This window comes from Brienomyrus brachyistius, chromosome 5 (assembly GCF_023856365.1).
Source record: "Brienomyrus brachyistius isolate T26 chromosome 5, BBRACH_0.4, whole genome shotgun sequence".
NCBI lineage: Eukaryota > Metazoa > Chordata > Actinopteri > Osteoglossiformes > Mormyridae > Brienomyrus > Brienomyrus brachyistius.
The window spans coordinates 18679618-18692704 of NC_064537.1; the positions used below are offsets into that span (position 1 = coordinate 18679618).

The following is a 13087-nucleotide window of genomic DNA, read 5'->3' on the forward strand; positions in this document are numbered from 1 at the left end:
CATTTTACCCGATGTTTAAGCAGCCCTTCCTCATGAAGAAGCGAAACCAGACACAAATCCTATACCATCTCTGATGCGGTCTGGACCCTCAGCGAGTCGCACCAAATCGAGTCTGGCCCATACTGTTTCAATTAAGCTGATACTTTCAAAAGTTTTGCCTGTGTACGGGCGAAAACGTTACATCTGTCTTTAAAAGTCCACTGCAGACAGGGGAGGGGTGACAGTTTGCTGCAAGACAAGCAAAATGTGATTTTTTTTTTTCTCCCCTCCAGTGACAGTGATAATGACACCCCAGGACAGCCATGGTAAACAGGACTAGGTCCAGTTTGCCTTGTGTCCATGTTATGCCTGGTTTACAGAAATTATTGCTCAGAGTGCAGCATGGTCTCCTTGGCTAAGTATGTCTAAACAAATGCTGCGAACTAGTCTGGTTTTCCATATTAAACATTTCTTGTAAAACAAGATTTCTCGTCTTGCACAAAAGTCTTCATTACTCTTAGGATCATGCACATATGTAGTGCAATTGCCACACTGCAGTAATTTTGGCAGGATTATTAAACTGAAGTTTTTTTTAAACCATCCTTATGCTATGTCTAATTCATATATAATTCTGAAATGGTCCTACTTCCAGTTAGCGATCGATCTCCTGTCTTCTCTATGGAGCACAATAAAAATATTGTGGTGTTTCTTTCCACTCATTTCATTTCCATCTTAAATATCTCTTTGGCTGGAAGCCTCACATATGACTGCGACTAGTGGTTCTGATCTGAGGTTTCAGCTTCGTAGTTCTCCAAAGCCTTTGCTGTGGATTGCTTTCAGTGGGTGAAAAGCTTGTTGCATTAGCAGAGGGAAACCTGGATCTACAGTAAGGCCCTTTCCACTTCTGTTGAGCAGAGTCGACTAATCAGAATAGAATTAGTCTGATGCAAATATCTTAAACCTATGCATTTGTAAGTGTAACAGAAAGACTCACCTACAAATACATTCAACCATATGAAGTAAACTGAAATTTTTTTATTTACTTTTAAATAGGACCGTAAAATCCCATTTTCTCTGTATAAAATTCTGGGAACATTACTGTTGAAGCTTTAAGTTTGCCGTGGTAGCCAGTAACTGCGGGGTTTGTGCCTGGGGGACCAGAAAGGATGCTGGATAACAAGCTATTCATCTTCAGAGCTTCCCAGTCTCAGTACTGATGGTTAGACGAATGGAGTGTCAATCTTCTGCCCATTAAAATGGGAGGAGGAGGCTTTTATTAAGATGCAGTTCAGTCACAAGGCATCCTGTTCCTTTTCAAGGTTCTATCTGAACTCTTTGATGATCATCACCTGTCACGCTCAAATTCGCCTCTGCCTCAGTGTGTGCCCGATCGCGCCCGACCGCAGGCCTGCCCCCTCAGCATGCCACTTTCTTCACAGAGGGGCTACTGCTCCAGGCTGAGCCCAGACTCTGCATTCCATTCAGGTGATTCACTGTCCTTTTCTGGAGTATTTCGTTCTCCCGTTACTTTGTTCCACAGCCGTAGTGGCCAGGAATGATATAAGAATGATGTTCCTCTTTCTTAAGTTGATGTTCTCACCTGGTGTTTGCTACATTTGGTGTGTTAATACATTGTGTTAAACATCACAGCAAATCCATGAAATACATGCATAGTTTGACGGAAAGGTGTTTTATGGATGGATAGTGCGGTTTGTATTGCTTTCTAGACTATCACTGAAAAACAGAATCAGTTACACAGACACACAGACACACATAGATTGGCATTTTCATGTTGTGCAGTCACATGAATTTTTAAGGCTGCTTTATAAAGGCAGGTATTACAACACTGACTTTGTCAGACTGTTGTACAACTCATGTATATTGTGATTAAATAACAGGTATGTCAAAGCAGCCCAGGGATCCTTACGAATGTGTACGTACACTAGTGGCTAAAATTGTGGAAACACCTACATTTTCAGTATTATGCTTTAAAAGGTACTACACAATAATTCATGATAATGACTGGGCTGATACCTGGCAGATAAAATTTAATATGGACAAATGTAAGGTAATCAATGCAGGGGGCATAAAGTACAGATATTTTATAGGTTCCACTGAAAGAGATAGGGGACATGATCCAGGTATATAAGATTCTAACAGGTCTGGATGCTGTTCAGCCAAATGGCTGCTTCAGTGTCAGTTCAAATACAATAACTCATGGTCAAAGGTATAAATTAGTAGAACATTTGAAATTTGAGGAAGCACTTCTTTACGCAGCGTATAGTTAGAGTATGGAATAGTCTTTTATTGCCATGTTGCAATCCTTAATGATGAAAAACGGACCTGAAAAGAATTTACATGGATGTATACACAGTGTTCTGAAGATTAATAGGTTATGAATTACATGTTTTAACTGGAAAAAAGAGCTGAAAATTCCCAATGGCTTTCCCAACCTGTGTTGTCTGGAAATATGCCAAAGATGCAAAGCAACAAGATGTTATATTTCACATGTAATTTCTTACTTATAGGAATAGTTTCAGATGTAACCCCCTTATTGTCACCAATATTTTGATTAGTATCAGTAACTGATTACATCCATCCATCCATTTTCCAAACCGCTTATCCTACTGGGTCGCAGGGGAGCCGGAGCCTATCCCGGAAGCAATGGGCACGAGGCAGGGAACAACCCAGGATGGGGGGCCAGCCCATCGCAGGGCACACTCACACACCAGTCACTCACACACGCACACCTACGGGCAATTTAGCAACTCCAATTAGCCTCAGCATGTTTTTGGACTGTTGGGGGAAACCGGAGTACCCGGAGGAAACCCCACGACGACATGGGGAGAACATGCAAACTCCACACACATGTGACCCAGGCAGAGACTCGAACCCAGGTCCCAGAGGTGTGAGGCAACAGTGCTAACCACTGCACCACCATGCCGCCCACTGATTACATTTATTTTGTAATTTAATTATGTAACATTGGTATATGTAACTCGTTTGTCCCCAACACTGAATACACCTATGTTGTGTCCTGATTTGACTGGGATTGGCTCCAGTCTCCCTTGTGACCATGACCAGAAGTGTTTAGAAGATGCATGGGTGAGTGGATAGAATATGTACCTTTATCACAAGTGAAAAATAATGTTTGTCTAGCATCCCATCCAGGGTGTGCCCTGCCTAGTGGCTATGCTGCCAGGAAATCGCCAGTTAATATGACAATCTTGTATGGGATGAGCAGCTGGAAGATGGATGGATGGACGGATGGATAATTTTTGAATATGTACCAATGATTCATAATTCAATTAAGAATGTTAAGTTTGTGCAATCATTCAACTTGTAGTGCGGCGAAAATCATTTAACAGTTGGCATCCGATTGTATCACAAATCAGGATAATCATTTAATTGTGCTGAGCCCTTAGCCGTAGAAGTACTTCACTAAATCACAGGCATGCCGTGCCCTGTATGCATGTCCTTTGACGTGCTTTTGTTTTACTAAGAGACGTCACATTTTTTGAGCAGACCGTTATTTGCTCGTATACACCCCCAGCGCTTCGGGCTTCCAGCCCACAGTACCTGTACGTGCTCCTGCAAAGCTTAAAGGTAAAGGGATAGCCGTAAGCTGTACCAAGGGCCTCCTTCCCCTCTACAGCTGGCTAATGCAGCCTGCACCTTGTGTCTGTACCGCCAGGAAGGCCTCAAAGATGAAGCCTTTGCACATGGATCTGAAAAACCGCGAAGGAACATTCCGTTTCTCATGGAAAGGACTTGCAATTTAATGTAATTGCAGTCACATGGACACAACATCAGCAGACCTGAAGCTAGACAAATCCCTCGTCCAGGGGAATCTGAAGCACGATGCACATCTGCCAGACATTTGCTTTTATGAGCTTCGAAAGATTCAACGGTAGCGTAAGGCTGTGAATCATCTTGTGCTTCCTGCTCAGAATAAGCCACACTGCTACAGTTATGAAAGCTAACATTAAGACAAATGCTGAATATGAAACTAATGGCAGCGCTTTATTTTAAATCCATTTCAGCTTTACAAAGAGACCGTGATACACAGGTCTTCCGACACTCAGGAGCAGTAATCTGTGCCAAATTCACCGTGCTTTGCAACATGCCGTTGAATTTCATTTATAAAACAGAATATGAAAACATGAGGACTTAGTGGTTTTCTTCCATTTAAAAAATGTCATCAGTAACTACTGTACATTGTGTTTTTGGAGTTTCATTTGCAAAATTCTGCAAGGAAAATTGATGATGTGTTAGACGTTTGTATTAGATCGTGTTTGAATCATTATGAGAGCAAAACATGAAGGAATCTTGTCTTTTTTAAGAAGCTGAAGATCAGTCCAGACTGTGTGCTGATAACAGACACACTACAGCCATGGCCAAAGGTTTTGAGAATGACAAAAGTATTGGTTGGAGGATGTTTTAGTACCATTCTTTATTCATGGCTGTGTTCTTAGACAAAACTGTGAATGATCCCACTCCCTTGGCTGAAAGAACCCCACACACGAATGGTCTCAGGATGCTTTACTGTTGGCATGACACAGGACTGATGGTAGCGCTCACCTTTTCTTCTCCTGACAATCTTTTTTCCGGATGCCCCTAACAATCGGAAAGGGGATTCATCAGAGAAAATGACTTTCCCCCAGTCCTCAGCAGTCCGATCCCTGTACCTTTTGCAGAATATCAGTCTGTCCCTGATGTTTTCTGGGAGAGAAGTGGCTTTTTTGCTGCCCTTCTTGACACCAGGCCATCCTCCAGAAGCCTTAGCTTCACTGGGCATGCAGATCCACTCACACCTGCCTGCTGTCATTCCTGAGGAAGCTCTGCACTGGTGGTGCCCCGATCCTGCAGCTGAATCAACTTCAGGAGACAGTCCTGGCACTTGTTGGACTTTGTTGGGAGCCCTGAACCTTTCTTGAATCTCTCTCCTTGAAGTTCTTGATCTGGTAAATGGTTGATTTAGGTGCAATTTTACTAGCAGCAGTATCCTTGCCTGTGAAGCCCTTTTTTGCAAAGCAATGAAGACCGCAGGTGTTTCCTTGCAGGTAACCATAATTAACAGAGGAAGAACATTGATTTCAAGCACGACCCTCAATTAACTCAATTAACATAACAAAGTGATCTCCAGCCTCACCTGTGTTAACGAGAGAATCACTGAAATGATGTCAGCAGGTCCTTTTGAGGCAGGGCTGAAATACAGTGGAAATGAGTTTTTTGGGATTGAGCTAAATCTCATGGCAAAGAGGGATTTTGAAATTATGCAATTCATCTGATCACTCTTTATAACATTCTACAGCACATGCAAATTGCCATCATAAAAACTAAGGCAGCAGACTGCGAAAATTAATTTTTGTGTTATTCTCAAACCTTTTGGCCACGATTGTACACGTGTGATAAGGTTTCAGCTGTTCAGGACTGAGCTACATAAAATCTAATTTTAAAATATTAGCTTCACAAAATTTCATCAGCAGATGCCATTATGTCCTAATTTTGATGGCATATATTGCATTGTAATATGTGAGATTGTGATGATACTGCTTACACTGCTGCCTGGGCTTTGTGCCAGACTGCATTCACACTGAGACACGCTGTGGACATGCACATGGCTATTTTATTACCATCAGATCATTTGAAATATCTGCAGGATGCCCCTGGTAATCAGCCCTCATCTTATCAGCAACGTGACATCCCAGCATCTCCAGGTTCTGCACACCAACACATAAACCTGAATTAGGGATATCAATGAATGAATCCTGCTTTTGGGGGAAAATGTACAACAGCAGTTAGGTAGTGACTGAAACTGCAATATTACTGAAATATTACCAAATGCACATCTAGCTCAAGGCCCTGAAATATTTGTAGTTCCTGCTTTTGAGTGAATGTAAATTCCCAAAAACACTCTACAAAAAGTTCTGGAATATAATTAAACCCAAGGACAGGAAGTAGCATCTGAAAAGGATTTTTGTTGGTCGTGAAAAAAATCCCTTTAATTAACCTTCCTTAAAAAGCCAACCGCCAGTATAAATTAGTACATTCCACCAATGAGCAGCTTCAGAAATGGTGCACTTTGAAGCTGCCGCTTCCTCTTCACACGCTGGGACATTAATGCCGCGGTGTAATTTGTCTTCTTCCTTGGACCTGTACCAGGCTTCGTGGACTCCTGGATCAGCGCCTTTCTTGGACACTTGCTTTCTAAGCTGACGGAACAACGCGCGCTGAATGTATCGCGGAATGGGGGAAGCAGGTAATGGTCGGTTTGATATGTCATTCGCGGCAGATGTCTGACTCGGGTTACTCAGGCTTTAGCACACGCCCCTCACATGCACAGCTAAGCTTAGCGGGTGACAGTCAGCCATCCCTGATTGAAGCTAGCGGCAGACAGCCTTGCGAGCCAAACGCTGGGAAGTCATGCTGTCAGAGCATGCCTCCATCTAAGAAAATGAGCACTCTTCATCCTGCAGAACACAAAGCTTAAATTACAAAGCCTCCCTTTCGAAGTATTTCTTCCTGCCCTTGTCTCCTGTAGTACAGTTTTTTTTTTTTTTTTTTTTTTTTTTTTTTTTTTCCCCGAAGCATACAGTTACATTTTATTGAACGGGGTCTTAACTGACAGCTGATCTGAAAAGTCTCTGGGATTCGTTCTTCTTCCCCACAAAGCTGAACACAAGCGTGCGTTTTTACAACCCACACCCACCAAAGTTGCCATGGGCTGGTGCCTGTTCTCTGTTGCTGCCAGCAGCTGCAAGAAAAGAAGAGGAAGATGGGCTAATTATAGTTTACTGGCTCACCAATTGGAAACTCAACCAATAATTTTCATTTTTGTAAACAGGGTGTCAAGGCCACGTCATTGCTTAAAGCGACAATCAGAAGGGGCTGTTTCGACTCGCAGATTCAGAGCTTTGACTCGGATCCCCTTCAAGGGGCCTGGTCACCCTGTCACAGCCCAGTGCCTGGGACTATACAGAATAATAGTTCCCAGCAATACTTTGTTCAGCTGTTTTTCCTGCTAAGGCATTACACGGGGGGGTTGGAATTTACCACAGGGGGTGTCGCTTACAAGTGAAACACAGCACCTGACATCAATTCCCTTTTTCTTGGGCATTGAAGGCAAGTGAAAAATTAGGGAATGGTTGGCTTTTGTTGGAAAATGATTATCTCAAATGCATCGACTCGTAAATCAGAAAGGACAATAGTGATCATTCCAGTGTTTAGAGACATTCCAGGCTAATTATTTTAACTCAAACTGGTGTTACTTACCAGTTCAATTAATTTAGTATTACTTGGTACAAATAGTGACATGTCAGAGTGTGACATGTTAAACTCTGACACAGAAAGAAGTTAAACAGGGTGACTCATGGTAAATAATTGCAGCTGTGTATTATTAAGGCAACTGTCAGCACAGGATTAATGTAGCTAAGAAACAAATGAACTAGCTTAGCATTTCTCTCCCATCAAGAATGGATTGCTTCGGATAGACAAAATATAGCCAACGTATTATAAATCTTTTTCTATTTCAAATTTTTCTACTGCAGTTGCCAAGTCCTATCAGTCCTGTACAGTCAAATTGACTTATTCTTTTGTTATTGTGAGTTACTTGCTTAGCAGATTCTAATGTGATTTAGGTGGCTTGCAGTCTGGTTATTTTACTGAAGCAGTCATGCTGCATTCTTCCAGATCAGACTGGATGTCGCTTCCTGCCTCTCCCAGCCTCTGGCCTCACACATTTTGGACCCAGGCTCACGAGAGCTTATTCTCATCCTGCTTGAGGAATTTTGTTTGCATGGGACCAATAGCCCAAATATTTGCATCTATTGATTTGCTATTTGTTATGCAACTGTCTTTCCAGCATAAATGACATTATTATAAATGATCTGAAACACAAACAATATTTGTCCTGTTCTTGCAATTGTTTCATTGTCTAGGTGTCACCAAACACAAAAATGAATCATCCACTTCAGTTAAACCCTAAGCAATCTGACATAGCTGAAATGAAATGATCGGTATCTGCAACAAATCAGTCATTTTGGCTCTAGAAAAAAGAATGCAGAGCAGTGTAAAACATTTCGCCGTATGCCTACTGGGTTAAAAATTGTTTTCATATAACATTGTGGTAATGTTGTGTCAAAACAATTCCCTCAAAATCCCTAATGTTCATTTTAATATATTGTGCACTATTTTGTATTGTTGCAATTTTTGAAAGTGCTTGAGTCCACGGCTGTGTCAGTGACTCTGAAATCCTACTGGGGGCTGTATTCTGTGAAATAAGCAGGGTGAAACGGAAAGTCTTTGCATGATTATAAGCTTTATGGCACCCTTATGGGACCCTTGCATTATTCGCTGCATTTTTTTTCTAATACTAACATAAAGCAGATTTTTAAGCAGTGTAGGCTCACACATTCAAGATGGGGGTTTATGTCTAGTGTTTACACGCTCTCCCAGTGTTAATGTGGTTCTCCAAATTCCCAATTGGTGAAGTGCAGAGGCAGACATTTCAGATCCAGAAAGTAAAAATCCAGACCAGGATTTTGTTTCAACCAACCAGTTGAGTTACACTCTGACTGTGACTCTTAATGCTCAACTGGTTGGTTGAAACAAAATCCTGGTCTGGATTTTTACTTTCTGGACCTGAAATGGTTTCCTCTGGTTAGGTGAATGGGCATCTCTTCCCCATAATGTAACATACAGTACAACAGCCCCTAGAGATACAAACCTGCTATTTTCATAAATTTCACTTGTATAAATGATCTGATACATATGTAATATCTGTTAAATATGGATAAATTATGTAGTGGGATAATACAACTGTTCCAAGACCAGCAGACGATAATGTCTCTGCATTCATTAGTATAAAATTATTATTTATGTTCTCGTTTCGGATTTTAAAAATCAACTTCAATTTTGAACAGTGAAAAATCCCAGAACTTAAAAACGGCATGAAAGTCAGTCATCGAAAAGCTGTTTGGTTTGCAGGTACATGTGTGTCAGGGATGGTGCCCGTGTCCCGGGTGTCTTTTCCCCCGTTTGGCCAGCAGTTCCAACTTGGCATCTTGTTTGGTGTCCCCTAGTGTGTTTCCCTGCACCCGGGGCCACTGTGTAGCTCTGTGAGCTCAATATGGGGCTCGGAGACTAACGCCTCTTTTCATGCTGGCCTGCAGACTGTGTTACATTTTGGTGTCTATATGGTTAATTTATGCCTTGCTTATGGGTACCGTGCCCAAGCTTTGTTTATGTTCTGTTTCACTCGTGGTCCTTTCATTTTCTTAATGTTGATAGCCCTCGGTATTTGTTCCTGTTTTCAAGTATCTTCTGCAGTGGTTCTTAACCTTTTTTTGAGTCATGGACCCCTTTTTGAATCTGCCGAAATCTATGGACCCCCCCTGCCGAAAATACGCACACAGGCACATAAACTCAGTGTTGCATGCAATGTATATATTTCACTGAACTTTAATTCATAAGTTGCTCCTGCCTTAGTTTAGTTTTGACCCCTCATGGTCCCATACTATACCGTACATACCATACCATGCCATGCCATGCCCTACTTTATCATACCATACTGTACCATACCATCTCGTACCATACCATCTCATACAATACCATAACGTACCATGCCTTACCATACCATATCATGCCCTACCATACCATACAGTACCATACCATACCGTACCATACAGTACCATACCATATCATGCCCTACCATACCATACAGTACCATACCATACCATATCATACTATACCATACCGTACCATACAGTACCATACCATACCATGCCGTACCATACCATACCATGCCCTACTTTATCATACCATACCGTACCATACCATCTCATACAATACCATAACGTACCATGCCATACTATACTGTACCATACCATGCCCTACAGTACCATACCATGCCTTACTGTACCGTACCATACTATACCATACCGTACTATACAGTACCATACCATATCATACCATGCCTTACTATACCATACCATGCCATGCCATGCAATGCCCTACTGTATAATACCATACTGTACCATACCATCTTGTACCACACCATCTCATACAATACCATAACGTACCATGCCATACCATGCCATACCATGCCTTACCGTACCATACCATACCGTACCATACAGTATCATACCATACCATACCATACCATGCCTTACCATCCCATACCGTACCGTACCATCCCATCCCATCAGATACCATACCATACCATACCATACCATGCCTTACCATACCATACAATATGTTATTACCTAATTTTCTGAAAGCCTAAAAGCTGCCTTCTGTGTCATTGTAGCCTCAATCCACTGTGTTAACAGTAAGAACTACAGATGTGCTCATTCATATGGGAAAAGCACTGAATGTGTCACCAATACCTTAACTGGTCTGTTAAATCGGAGTCTGTTAATATTAAATTTGCATGTCATCTGTTTTTAAAGCTGCCTCTCATCTGAGAAAAATATTCCATTGTTTATAAAACATTTCTTTGTCTGTTTCATACGAAGAATGAATCTAATCTTCTGACAGATGTCCTTGATATCATAGCATCTGTTTACGGTAAATGGAAGAATTAGTATATCAGGATCTCTTGCCTATGAGGAGGGTTTTCACGTGACTGAAAATGGTTCCCCATGAGCTCAATGAAGCTGTTTTCTGAATTCCTGCACGGCTGTAATATACTGTAACCACACTGGACCTAAACTTTTGGTAACCATTGTGTGATCAATTATGAAAAATTCTTGTTGTGGCATTCTGTTGCTTTGAATATCGATCTGTACTGTATTTCAGTTTTCAATAGAGTTTCTATGGATTCCTTGTCGTGTGTGTGTGTGTGTGTGTGTGTGTGTTTGGGGGGTTGTGTGTCTCCCAGTGTACTGTGGTTTCCTGTTTCCTCCAACAGTGGAGAAACATGCTGGTTAACTTGACAGATGTCTTTAAATTATGCTTAGATCAGGGGCGGGCAATCTTATCCAGAAATGGCTGCAGTGCATGCGGGTTTTCACTGCAACTACCTAATTAGATTACCGATTTGATGACTGATTGGCTGAAGAGTCCTGACACCTGGGTGTGAACCGCCGGCATCCCATCCAGTGTGTACCCTGATTTGCACTCTATACTTCCTGCGACGGGCCCACAGCATTCAGCAACCCAGCACTGGATACGGGATTCTGGAAAATGGATGAAATAGAGTTGCTATTTCCAGAAGGACTTTTTTTCTGCATGACTATAACTGCAGAATGGAGAGTCCGGCATGTCAGTGTGAAGCAGATTTGTAAACAGTGTGCATATAAGTTCACCTTGAAGGTTCACCTAAAAAAAAAACTGAGACGTCTGTGAATGGATTTCACTTATACAATTGATTAATGACGCTGTTTAATAAATTATGAGATCCAGATCAGATACTGACTTATGAAGTTCTCCTACCACCTCAAGGTAAATTCTTGTTGTTTTGGCACTGAGAATAAACCCACTCAAACTTGTCAATGCATATTTTTCTTCACGAGTTATACAAATAAAAATATGAATGTTTTAGTATGCAGTCTTACTAAGATAACTGTGTCCTTCCATGCATATTGGATGTCACACATCTCACTTTGAGCTCACGCCCAGTGATCTTTCAGAACATGCAAACGTGACTGAGCCCGCATGTCCTGCACATAATGCATGATCATTTGCAGCTAAGGATTAACTGGCCTTTTAACCGGCCCGGCCGTGGCTTAATGCAGCTGAACCATGTATAAGACCAGACAATATCTGAGCCCTGGGCATAAAATCAGGTTCATTAAGACTCTGATTTACTTATGATCCTCAGAGAGCAGGACCTCTGAATGTGAAAATGCTTCCTTTCATCGAATTGCATATGAATTCAGTCAAGTCTCCCTATCCTTGTGTCCATGATTAACTCAATGTCTGTTTTCTGTGCCTCGGTTTATTTCTTGCTTGCGGCTGTAGCTTCTGAAATAAGCTCCGTACTCCCACGACAGTGCATAGGATAAGCAGGTTTAGAGAACTGATGGATGGATGGATGATCTATACTGTATTGACACATAGAAAAAAAAGGCTGCAATTAGAGGAAATACTCGTATGTCCCCACCATTTTGCAGTGGTCTTTCTGCACAGGGACCCTGATATTCTGCAGTGCGCCAGTGTACTGCTACTTCTGAAGGCTGCACCTGTGCAACCTCATTAGTGGGAGAGTGTAAAGGGCAAAGGGTCTGTGTGGAGACTCTCTGCTGGGCAGGTGGCCCCTCTCGTCTGCACGCAAGAAAGCGCCACGACGGCGGCAGCAAGCATGCGGCAGGGGGGTCTGCGGGACAGGCATTATTCGGGGTAAATGTTCACCCCGACCAATGGAGAAACGGAACCAGTCCATTAGCGCTGAATGCGGCACGAACGTTTGTGAAACAGTGGGCATTTGTATGAACCTCCTGCCGCTGCGTGACATGAAGATACACGTGTGACAAGACCAGGTGGTGTTTGGGGAAAAAACAAGCATAATTAACAAACTCTTTAGATACATTTAAAACTGTATATATATATATATATATATATATATATATATATATATATATATATATATTGTTTTTTCCCCCCATTACATTGTGAGTTACATTTGTACATTACATTATATATTACAGCTCTAAATAACACTGGGATTATACTGGGAGTTTTCAAACACTGATTTCACATGGTATCATTTAATTTACATTTTCCAGACTTTAGACAATAAAAATTATATGACAAATGGAAAATTCTATACACTATTCTCAGAATGTGTTGTGATTAATTTGCCCATAAATGTAACACATGAAAATAATTCTGCACATTCTGAACAAGCACATAAATATAGGTTAATACGGCCGGCTACTCAAAGATCTAACATAAAGCGCTTTTGCGGTTTAATAATAAGTATTCTTCACTACATCGGGATGTAACGGGTTAATGTTATGTCTTTCTTTATAAAAACCGGTTTAAATAAACATATCTGAAACCCACAAAGGTTTATACATGCAAGTTTATACAGGATTAGCAAGAATTCTGCAATATACTTCCGTAACAGAAAGTGTATCGAGAACTATTATATAATCGCCCTTGA

At 41.5% G+C, this 13087-nt stretch overlaps 1 long non-coding RNA gene across 1 annotated transcript; it reads left to right on the forward strand.

The window, feature by feature from the left end:
* The first annotated feature begins 5903 nt into the window (after positions 1-5903).
* On the forward strand, positions 5904-7883 carry LOC125742674 (uncharacterized). Its single transcript, XR_007398164.1, has 2 exons — positions 5904-6241; positions 7672-7883. It is a non-coding gene; the product is annotated as an uncharacterized LOC125742674 (long non-coding RNA).
* Positions 7884-13087: the final 5204 nt, after the last annotated feature.